Source organism: Petromyzon marinus, chromosome 58 (genome assembly GCF_048934315.1).
Source record: "Petromyzon marinus isolate PM22_M1 ecotype Great Lakes invasive population chromosome 58, UKy_Petmar_22M1.pri1.0, whole genome shotgun sequence".
NCBI lineage: Eukaryota > Metazoa > Chordata > Hyperoartia > Petromyzontiformes > Petromyzontidae > Petromyzon > Petromyzon marinus.
Genome location: NC_133724.1, coordinates 1,290,896 through 1,303,434, shown reverse-complemented (window position 1 = coordinate 1,303,434; position 12,539 = coordinate 1,290,896).

The following is a 12,539-nucleotide window of genomic DNA, read 5'->3' as shown; positions in this document are numbered from 1 at the left end:
TGGGACAAAGTGGGGATGACCCTGCTGAGGCTGCGGTGCCTCAAATATTGGAAGAAGAAGTCACCTCTTGTGAGTGGCTGGCTGAGGTGCCATCTGTTGAGGAAGTACTGAAGGCCATCCAGAGCCTGAGACCAGGAAAGGCACCGGGCAGAGATGATCCCCCAAGCGAAATGCTGAGGGAGGGTGGCGTTTGTGCACAGACTGCCCTACATGACATCATAACAACAGTCTGGACCACTGGATGGGTTCCGCAGGATTGGAAGGATGACCTGGTGAACCGCACAGACTGTAACAACTACAGGGGCATCTCACTCCTCAGTGTGCCAGGAAAGGTCCTGGCAAGGATTATTCAACTTCGCCATACCAAGCACGCTAAGGAGAGGCTTGTGGAGCCCCAATGCGGTTTCAGGAAAGGGCGGTCCTGCACAGATGTAATATGTTATGTCCGTCTGCTACAGCAGAGGTATAGGGAAATCCAAGAAGACTTACATCTCTGCTTTATTGACCTGCTCAAGGCCTATGATACCATCAGTAGGCCTGGGCTCTGGATTGTTCTTCGTGCTTTTGGAGTACCTGACCCTCTGCTCACGATCATTAAGGACCTTCATGATGGTGAGCGGGCCCGGGTAAAACTACGTGGCCGGGAGTCAGAGCCATTCCCTGTTAACCTTGGGGTGCGACAGGGATGTCCTCTGGCTCCCACATTATTTAACATTTATTTTGACCACGTAGTTCGTGAAGCCTTCAATAGCTGTACCGGGGGAATCTCCATATGGTACAGATATAATGGGAGGCTGATCGACGCCCGGGTGCGGTCAAGGGATGGCTCCCTATTGCTCAACCACGTTATGTACGCTGATGATTTGGTAATAGCTGCTCAGTCAGAGGAGGAGTTGGAGACGCTGCTGCTGAGACTGGAGCGTGCCACTAAGGGGTGGGGCCTTACCATCAGCCCCACCAAAACTAAGCACCTGCCTGGGTATTTTGTACCATCGGACACTCGACCCCCACAACTCCAAATCGGTGATGGGGCAGTTGTGGAGAGAGTGGAGAGTTTCCCATACCTGGGCAGTGTGCTTATGACTGGCTCCAGTTTAACAGCAGAGGTCTCACTCCGAATCAGCCGAGCGGCAATATCTTTTCATCGGTTGCGTAACGCTGTGTGGAAGCTACCTGGTCTGTCGCTCCGCACTAAGCTTCAGGTCTTTTCGGCCACGGTCATTCCCTCCCTTCTCTACGCTTGCGAAACGTGGACCCCCCTAATGGAACATCTTCGCCGGTTAGAAACATTTAGGCTGGCCTGCCTACGATCCATCCTGGGTTTAACCAGACTGGATTGTGTGAGGAGCTCACAAATTCTTGAAAGATCTGGGCAGGGTCCCATCGGTGAGCTCCTCCGGCAGGCAAGGCTGCGATGGCTGGGTCATGTAGCCCGCATGCCCAGCCACCGCATGCCGAAACAGCTTTTGTTTGGCCGGATTGAGGGGGCTAAGCGGGCGTGGCACGGGCTAGAGAAGAGATGGAGTGATGTGGTACAGGAGGACGTGGAGCTGAGTGGACTTGCCAATGACTGGTACCAGCGGTGTCAAGATCGGCCTCTGTGCAGGAGGCTCGTGAAGGACGCTACTGGGCAGTTGGAGGCAGTCGCCCTCCAACAACAACGGAGGGCGGAGGAGCGACGCTCACAACAGCGAGCGGAGCGCCGGGTGGCTAAAGCACAGCAGGTTGGCACAGTAGGGGGCACAGGTGGTGCATCAGCCAGTCATCTCAGTCAGTCGACCCGTGGCACCTGCTGGGTCTGCCCCGTGACCTCCTGCCAGCGGGCGTTCGACACTTCACGTGGCCTCAGGGTGCACATAGCCTGGCACAAGCGTCGTGGTGACGTCACCACCACTTAGTGGCGAATGGCGGTTGTTGTTGTTGTGTGTATGTAGGTGTGTGTGTGTATGTAGGTGTGTGTGTGTATGTAGGTGTGTGTGTGTGTATGTAGGTGTGTGTGTGTATGTAGGTGTGTGTGTGTGTATGTAGGTGTGTGTGTATATGTAGGTGTGTGTGTGTGTGTATGTAGGTGTGTGTGTGTGTGTATGTAGGTGTGTGTGTGTGTATGTAGGTGTGTGTGTGTGTATGTAGGTGTGTGTGTGTCCACCTCACCTGCGCTCACGGCCGAACATCCTCTCGAGTTCGTCGCGTGCAGGACTCTTGACTCGCCGGCGGCGCTCCTCCCGGCGGCGTTCCACCGCGAACGCCTCCTCGTGCGAGATGCGGCGCGCCGGCGGCACCGCGGACAGCGCCGCGTAGCCCCCCACTCGCGCGTGGGGGGCTACGCGCGGGGACACGGAGACCCCCTCCACCGGACCGCCGCCACCCTCAAACCCCGACATCTCTTTTCCGCCGGCCTCCGACCGGCACCGGCCGCCGTCCCCGCCCGGCCTGGCGCTGCCGCCGGGGCGGCCGCCGCCGCCGCCGCCGCAGGCCGAGGAGGCGACGCTGCCCGAGCGGCTGCGGAGACGGCGCTGGGCAGGGAGGCCCGGAGAGCGGCGGGCCTCGTCCGGCTCCATCGTGGGTGAACCCCTCACCACCACCACCCTCACCACCACCACCACCACTCTCACCACCACCACCACCACCCTCACCACCACCCTCACCACCACCACCACCCTCACCACCACCCTCACCACCACCACCACTCTCACCACCACCACCCTCACCACCACCACTCTCACCACCACCACTCTCACCACCACCCTCACCACCACCACTCTCACCACCACTCTCACCACCACCACTCTCACCACCACCACCACTCTCACCACCACCACTCTCACCACCACTCTCACCACCACCCTCACCACCACCACCACTCTCACCACCACCACTCTCACCACCACCACCACCACCACTCTCACCACCACTCTCACCACCACCACCACTCTCACCACCACCACTCTCACCACCACCACTCTCACCACCACCCTCACCACCACCACCACTCTCACCACCACCACCCTCACCACCACCACTCTCACCACCACCACTCTCACCACCACCCTCACCACCACCACTCTCACCACCACTCTCACCACCACCACTCTCACCACCACCACCACTCTCACCACCACCACCACCACTCTCACCACCACCACTCTCACCACCACTCTCACCACCACCCTCACCACCACCACCACTCTCACCACCACCACTCTCACCACCACCACCACCACCACTCTCACCACCACTCTCACCACCACCACCACCACCACTCTCACCACCACCACTCTCACCACCACCCTCACCACCACCACCACTCTCACCACCACCACTCTCACCACCACCACCACCACCACTCTCACCACCACTCTCACCACCACCACCACCACCACTCTCACCACCACCACTCTCACCACCACCCTCACCACCACCACCACTCTCACCACCACCACTCTCACCACCACCACTCTCACCACCACTCTCACCACCACCACCACCACCACCACTCTCACCACCACCACTCTCACCACCACCACTCTCACCACCACCCTCACCACCACCACCACTCTCACCACCACCACCACGCCGCCATCTGGCTCGTCGCCTGCCCCACTCGAAGGTCAGCAACCCCCTGGGCTACTGACCTCTCGCGATGCCTTCAGAGGACGGACACGGACGGGGGGGGGGGCACCCGTGGGTTGTGTGGACACGGGGGGGGGCGGGGTCACCGTGAGGTTGTGCGTGAATAGCCCAAACAACAACAGCAGCAAGGTACATCCTGCAAACTCTCAGATTGACGTGATCCGTTGTAACTAAAATGACGACATTAACATACCCCTCTGGTCTTCACCACGGTGATGGCTATCACAAACACTACACTACTATACACTACACTATACACTACACTATACACTACACTATACACTACACCACTATACACTACACTACTATACACTACACTACTATACACTACACTACTATACACTACACTACTATACACTACACTACTACACACCACACTACTACACACGACACTACTATACGCTACACTATACACTACATCACTATACACTACTATATACTACACTATACACTACACTATACACTACTATACACTACACCACTATACACTACACTATACACTACACCACTATACACTACACCACTATACACTACTATACACTACACTATACACTACTATACACTACACTATACACTACACCACTATACACTACTATACACTACACTATACACTACTATACACTACACTACTATACACACTACACTATACACTACACTATACACTACTATACACACTACACTATACACTACTATACACTACACTACTATACACACTACACTATACACTACTATACACTACACTACTATACACACTACACTATACACTACTATACACACGACACTATACACACTACACTATACACTACACTATACACTACTATACACTACACTACTATACACACTACACTATACACTACTATACCATCGGTGTCAACACACACGCTTTACCCAGTATTGTTGTACAGAGTCTTCGGGTCCATACAGCGTTACAGCCGTTTCACGATGAGACTTTCTAGGATGGACGTTGAGATTTTCAAGGGGCACGGGGTGACCACTAAGCTCTGAGTTGGTGTCTAATAAGGCAGGGCACTGATGCCCCTTATAAATCTCAACGTTCATCCCACAAAGTCCCATCACAGGGGACAGACACACGCGAATCGACGTTTTGTTGTGTTTAACACGCAGCAGGCGTTTGCGGCCAATGCTATTAATGGTCAAGGTTTTTGGGTTGGATCGCATGAATTATAAATGTGTCGTGAGCCTCCACCACGCGTCGGTGCGTCGCCTGGACACTGAGACACTTGGACACTGAGACACTGGGACACTGAGACACTGACACACTGGGACACTGAGACACTGAGACACTGGGACACTGAGACACTGACACACTGGGACACTGACACACTGGGACACTGAGACACTGTCACACTGACACACTGGGACACTGACACACTGGGACACTGACACACTGGGACACTGGGACACTGACACACTGGGACACTGACACACTGGGACACTGACATACTGACACACTGACACACTGGGACACTGACACACTGGGACACTGACACACTGGGACACTGACACACTGGGACACTGACACACTGGGGCACTGATACACTTAGACACTGATACACTTAGACACTGGGAGACTGACACATTGGGACACTGAGACACTGATACACTGGGATACTGACACACTGAGACACTGGGACACTGGGACACTGAGACACTGGGACACTGGGACACTGACACACTGGGACACTGGGACACTGAGACACTGACACACTGGGACACTGAGACAATGAGACACTGAGACACTGGGACACTGAGACACTGAGACACTGGGACACTGGGACACTGACACACTGGGACACTGGGACACTGACACACTGGGACACTGGGACACTGAGACACTGAGACACTGGGACACTGAGACACTGACACACTGGGACACTGGGACACTGACACACTGAGACACTGGGACACTGAGACACTGACACACTGGGACACTGGGACACTGACACACTGGGACACTGGGACACTGAGACACTGAGACACTGGGACACTGAGACACTGACACACTGGGACACTGAGACAATGAGACACTGACACACTGACACACTGGGACACTGACACACTGGGACACTGACACACTGGGACACTGACACACTGGGACACTGACACACTGGGACACTGACACACTGGGACACTGACACATTGAGACACTGGGACACTGGGACACTGACACACTGGGACACTGACACACTGACACACTGGGACATTGAGACACTGGGACACCTGGACACTGAGACACAGGGACACTGGGACACTGACACACTGGGACACTGACACACTGACACACTGGGACACTGACACACTGGGACACTGACACACTGGGGCACTGATACACTTAGACACTGGGAGACTGACACATTGGGACACTGAGACACTGATACACTGGGACACTGACACACTGAGACACTGGGACACTGAGACACTGGGACACTCACACTGAGACACTGGGACACTGAGACACTGAGACACTGGGACACTGGGACACTGACACACTGGGACACTGGGACACTGACACACTGGGACACTGGGACACTGAGACACTGACACACTGGGACACTGGGACACTGACACACTGAGACACTGGGACACTGAGACACTGACACACTGGGACACTGGGACACTGACACACTGGGACACTGGGACACTGAGACACTGGGACACTGAGACACTGACACACTGGGACACTGAGACAATGAGACACTGGGACACTGGGACACTGACACACTGGGACACTGACACACTGACACACTGGGACACTGACACATTGAGACACTGGGACACTGGGACACTGACACACTGGGACACTGACACACTGACACACTGGGACATTGAGACACTGGGACACCTGGACACTGAGACACAGGGACACTGGGACACTGACACACTGGGACACTGGGACACTGGGACACTGACACACTGAGACACTGGGACACTGAGACACAGGGACACTGGGACACTGACACACTGGGACACTGACACACTGACACACTGGGACACTGACACACTGGGACACTGAGACACTGGGACACTGAGACACTGAGACACTGGGACACTGGGACACTGACACACTGGGACACTGGGACACTGAGACACTGAGACACAGGGACACTGAGACACTGGGACACTGGGACACTGACACACTGGGACACTGACACACTGGGACACTGGGACACTGAGACACTGACACACTGACACACTGACACACTGGGACACTGACACACTGGGACACTGGGACACTGACACACTGGGACACTGACACATTGAGACACTGGGACACTGGGACACTGAGACACTGGGACACTGAGACACTGAGACACTGGGACACTGGGACACTGACACACTGGGACACTGACACACTGGGACACTGGGACACTGACACACTGGGACACTGACACACTGGGACACTGGGACACTGAGACACTGAGACACAGGGACACTGAGACACTGGGACACTGGGACACTGACACACTGGGACACTGACACACTGGGACACTGGGACACTGAGACACTGAGACACTGACACACTGACACACTGACACACTGGGACACTGACACACTGGGACACTGGGACACTGACACACTGGGACACTGACACATTGAGACACTGGGACACTGGGACACTGACACACTAGGACACTGACACATTGAGACACTGGGACACTGGGACACTGACACACTGGGACACTGACACACTGGGACACTGACACACTGAGACACTGACACACTGACACACTGGGACACTGAGACACTGGGACACTGACACACTGAGACACTGGGACATTGACACACTGGGACACTGAGACACTGGGACACTGAGACACTGACACACTGACACACTGACACACTGAGACACTGACACACTGAGACACTGAGACACTGGGACACTGACACACTGAGACACTGACACACTGAGACACTGAGACACTGGGACACTGACACACTGAGACACTGACACACTGGGACACTGAGACACTGGGACACTGAGACACTAAGCGGCGGTGACATCACCACGGCGCTTGTGCTATGCTCGGTGCACACAACAACAACACTCACAACAACAACACTTATAACACACAACAACAACAACAACACTTATAACACACAACACTCACAACAACACTTACAACACACAACAACACTCACAACAACACTTACAACACACAACAACACTCACAACAACACTCATAACAACAACACTCACAACAATTATAACACAACACTCACAACAACAACACACACAACACTCTCAACAACAACACTCACAACAACACTTATAACACACACAACAACACTCACAACAACACTCATAACAACAACACTCACAACAATTATAACACAACACTCACAACAACAACACACACAACACTCTCAACAACAACACTCACAACAACACTTATAACACACACAACAACACTCACAACAACAACACTTATAACACGCAACACTCACAACAACACTTACAACACACAACAACACTCACAACAACACTTACAACACACAACAACACTCACAACAACACTTACAACACACAAAAACACTCACAACAACACTCATAACAACAACACTCACAACAATTATAACACAACACTCACAACAACAACACACACAACACTCTCAACAACAACACTCACAACAACACTTATAACACACACAACAACACTTATAACACACACAACAACACTCACAACAACAACACTTATAACACGCAACACTCACAACAACACTTACAACACACAACAACACTCACAACAACACTTACAACACACAACAACACTCACAACAACACTTACAACACACAAAAACACTCACAACAACACTCATAACAACAACACTCACAACAATTATAACACAACACTCACAACAACAACACACACAACACTCTCAACAACAACACTCACAACAACACTTATAACACACACAACAACACTTATAACACACACAACAACACTCACAACAACAACACTTATAACACGCAACACTCACAACAACACTTACAACACACAACAACACTCACAACAACACTTACAACACACAACAACACTCACAACAACACTTACAACACACAAAAACACTCACAACAACACTCATAACAACAACACTCACAACAATTATAACACAACACTCACAACAACAACACACACAACACTCTCAACAACAACACTCACAACAACACTTATAACACACACAACAACACTTATAACACACACAACAACACTCACAACAACAACACTTATAACACACACAACAACACTAACAACAACAACACTTATAATACAACAACACTCACAACAACACTTATAACACACAGAACACTCACAACAACACTTACAACACACAACAACACTCACAACAACACTCATAACAACAACACTCACAACAATTATAACACAACACTCACAACAACAACACACACAACACTCTCAACAACAACACTCACAACAACTCATAACAATTATAACACACAACACTCACAACAACAACACACACAACAACACTCACAACAACACTTATAACGCACAACACTTACAACAACAACACTTATAACACACACAACAACACTCACAACAACAACACTTATAACACACAACACTCACAACAACACTTACAACACACAACAACACTCACAACAACACTCATAACAACAACACTCACAACAATTATAACACAACACTCACAACAACACACACAACACTCTCAACAACAACACTCACAACAACTCACAACAATTATAACACACAACACTCACAACAACAACACACACAACAACACTCACAACAACACTTATAACACACACAACACTCACAACAACTCACAACAACACTTATAACACACAACACACACAACAACACTCACAACAACAACGCTTATAACACAACACTCACAACAACACTTATAACACACACAACACTCACAACGCACACAGCAACACACACAACAACACTCACAACAAAAACACACACAACACACACAACAACACTCACAACACCACTCACAACAACACTTATAACACACACAACACTCACAACAACAACACACACAACACTCACAACAACACTCACAACACACACAACACTCACAACAACACTCACAACACACACAACACTCACAACACACACAACAACACTCACAACAACACTCACAACAACAATTATAACACAACACTCACAATTATAACACACAACACTCACAAACAACAACACTCACAACACTTATAACACACACAACACACACAACAACACACACAACAACACTCACAACAACAATTATAACACTCACAACAACACACACAACACAATAACACTCACAACAACAACACTCACAACAACAACACACACAACACAACACTCACAACACAACAACAACACTCACAACACTCACAACAACAACACACACAACACAACACTCACAACAACAACACACACAACAACACACACAACACTCACAACAACACAACACACACAACAACACACACAACACTCACAACAACAACACTCACAATAACACACACAACACTCACAACAACACTCACAACAACAATTATAACACTCACAATAACACTCACAACACACACAACACTCACAACAACAACACTCACAACAACACTCACAACAACAACACAACACACACAACACTCACAACAACAACACTCACAACAACACACACAACAACACAACACTCACAACAACACACACAACAACACACACAACAACACACACAACAACAACACTCACAACAACACTCACAACAACAACAACCCCGTGTCAGTCCTCCTCCTCCGCGTCCCGCTGCCCGCAGCTCGCCTCCTGTCGCGGCGCGGCCCGGAGCGGTGACACCTCCTGATGATGATGAGGATGATGATGATGCTCCTGCTGCTGCTGCTGCTTCCACCTCCTCCACCTCCTCCTGCTGCTCCCTCCTCCTGCTTCCACCTCCTCCTGCTGCTGCTTCCACCTCCTCCTGCTTCCACCTCCTCCTCCTCCTGCTGCTCCCTCGCCCAGGAGCCCCCCGACTCCGCGGGCGCCGCTATCGGTGTCTCCCTCCCTCCCTCCCCACTCCCCACTTCGCCCGGGAGCTCCCGACGAGCACCCCGACTGACGTCCAACAGCGAGAGAGACGCCGCGTGCGTGCGGCTATCGGTGTCGTCCCCCCCTCACCCCCCCTCACCCCCCCACGCCCCCCTCTCGGTGTCAGCTGCCCCCGCCCGGATCATGAAAGATTCATGGCAGCCGTGGGGCAGCCGCGAGAGAGAAGCCCTGCAGGGCGGAGACACGGGGGGAAGGCGAGGAGATGTTGACTACCTCGCCTGGTACACAGGAGGTCGTGGGTTCGATCCTGACACTGACGCCTGCTGCTGTATATCTGGAGTCTGAGTGTCTTTCTCTCATCATCATCACGGTGGCTAGGAGATGTTAATTACCTCGCCTGGTACACACGGGGTCGTGGGTTCGATCCTGACACTGACGCCTGCTGTATATTTGGAGTCTGAGTGTCTCTCTCTCATCATCATCATCACGGTGGCTAGGAGATGTTAACTACCTCGCCTGGTACACACGAGGTCGTGGGTTCGATCCTGACCCATTGACGCCTGCTGTATATCTGGAGTTTGCGTCTCTCTCTCTCATCATCATCACGGTGGCTAGATGTTAACTACCTCGCCTGGTACACATGAGGTCATGGGTTCCATCCTGACCCTGACGCCTGCTGTATATCTGAAGTTTGCGTCTCTCTCCGTGGTGAGATGTTAACTACCTCGCCTGGTACACCGAAGGTCGTGGGTTCGATCCAGACCCATTGACGCCTGCTGCTGCTGTATATTTGGAGTTTGCGTCTCTCTCCGTGGTGAGATGTTAACTACCTCGCCTGGTACACAGAAGGTCGTGGGTTCGATCCAGACCCATTGACGCCTGCTGTATATCTGGAGTTTGCGTCTCTCTCTCTCATCATCATCACGGTGGCTAGATGTTAACTACCTCGCCTGGTACACATGAGGTCATGGGTTCCATCCTGACCCTGACGCCTGCTGTATATCTGAAGTTTGCGTCTCTCTCCGTGGTGAGATGTTAACTACCTCGCCTGGTACACCGAAGGTCGTGGGTTCGATCCAGACCCATTGACGCCTGCTGCTGCTGTATATTTGGAGTTTGCGTCTCTCTCCGTGGTGAGATGTTAACTACCTCGCCTGGTACACAGAAGGTCGTGGGTTCGATCCAGACCCATTGACGCCTGCTGCTGCTGCTGTATATTTGGAGTTTTCGTGTCTCTCTCTCCTCGTGGTTGCGTGGTGTTTCCCTCCCAACATTTACAATCGACCTCACCACGCGTTTAGTTATGTGCCTGCTGCTAAGGATGTCCACGTGATAAGTTGCCTTATCACGTGGACATCCTTAGCAGTGTCTCAGTGTCCCGGTGTCTCAGTGTCCCAGAGGCAGGTCGCTTCTGACAAAGGGCTCAGTGGGGCCTCACCACACCAAAGACAGAGATACCCCGTGTAACCTTAACGGGCTGTTGGGGCAAGTGCAGTGCGCGGCGACCTTTGAAGGCCAGAACGGCACACGAGGGAGTGGGCGGCCCCGCCTGCACCCGCCCATGGACGGCCCTGCACGTGACGTGCACGTCACGTTCACGTCACGTGCACGTCACGTGCACGTGGCAGTTGCCCAACACGAAAGTGGTGGCGGGTTTAACGACAAAGCAAAGTTTAATTCCTCGGTCAACGCTCGGGTTTTTTTTAATCCTTTACAGGAATGATCCTTCGATGAAATTGAACGTGAGCCCCCCCCCCCCCCCGCCCACACATCGCCACCCCCCCACACCTTTGCAAGTCGGCCCACATAGTCCGGGGGGGGGAGGGGCGCTTGGGGAGAAGGGGTCACGTGCACACAGAGCAGCAA